Source organism: Trachemys scripta, chromosome 9 (assembly GCF_013100865.1).
Source record: "Trachemys scripta elegans isolate TJP31775 chromosome 9, CAS_Tse_1.0, whole genome shotgun sequence".
NCBI classification, from domain to species: Eukaryota; Metazoa; Chordata; order Testudines; family Emydidae; genus Trachemys; species Trachemys scripta.
In genome coordinates this window covers 2798056-2798962 of record NC_048306.1, presented here as the reverse complement: position 1 = coordinate 2798962, position 907 = coordinate 2798056, and the positions used below count along the sequence as shown (strand labels likewise).

The 907-nt window shown below is 73.3% G+C and overlaps 1 protein-coding gene across 4 annotated transcripts in view; it reads left to right on the top strand.

Moving 5' to 3' along the window:
• Positions 1 to 429: 429 nt before the first annotated feature.
• Positions 430 to 907, top strand: part of KLHL13 (kelch like family member 13) — a 138831-nt gene continuing 138353 nt past the window's right edge. For 3 of the 4 annotated variants that reach the window (XM_034780997.1, XM_034781000.1, XM_034780993.1), the window contains exon 1: positions 430 to 586. The gene's annotated coding sequence lies outside the window, so the exon portion shown is untranslated. The remainder of the gene's footprint in view (positions 587 to 907) is intronic. The other variant, XM_034780999.1, reaches the window with a different exon arrangement.

Sequence of the window (907 nt, the reverse complement as noted above, 5' to 3'; positions counted from 1 at the left end):
CAAGAACCCCAAGTCTCGGAGCCCCACGAGGAGGAGCCGGAGATGTTGTTACCAGCATGACAGGGGAGGAGGGCAGCCGCAGGTGTGACCCCACAGCCCGGCCGACCCCAGAGCCGACCCCATCTTCTCGTGAGTCCTTACGGGCCAGCCAGAAGGGGACGTGGTTTGGGGATATTGGGGGTTGAGAAAACAGGTGGGGAATTGCCCCTCCCCCCTTCCAGAGCCCCAGGCCCCTGTCTCAGGCTCGCCCAAGCCCCAGGCCCCTGTCTCAGGCTCGCCCGAGCTCCAGCCTAGGAGCTTTCCTCCCCCCTCCCCTCGCAACCGCCTGGCCCGTAACTCAATCCCGACCCCCCGCGCAGGCGCAATAGCGCGCGCGCGGCCGCCATCTTGGCCGGGGGCGGGGCGAGCGGGTCCGGGCGGGGGGGCGGGGGGGGAAGTCTCCCAGTCCGGACTCGGGACTTTTGAAAAGCTCCGGAGCGGGGGGGCCGCGGGCTCCGGGGCTGAGCCGCCGCCTGAGGCCGGGACCGAGCCGACCGGCGCCTGCTTCTCTCCGGCGGGGCAGCGCCGGCGCTTCGGCGTCCAGCGGGTGAGGCGGGTTGGTGCCGGGGGGAGCGGGCGCCCCTCGCCAGGGTTGGGCTGAGGGGGCGCCGGGAACCCCGCCCCCGGTGAGCGGGGGGGCGCTGAGGGGGGGTCACTGCGCGCGCGCGAGGCGTGGAGAGGGGGTGACTGGGGGGGGGCGCCGCGCGGGGGCGCGCGGGGGAGCGGGGGGGGGGGGGGGCTGTGTCTGTCTGTCTCTCCTCCCCCTGCTCAGGAAGCTGGGTCCCTCTCCCCTTCCCCAGTTGGCAGAAGTGCCATGCTGCTTCCTTCCCCCTCCAGACAGACCCTTCATGGGCACAGCCCCCCCCCC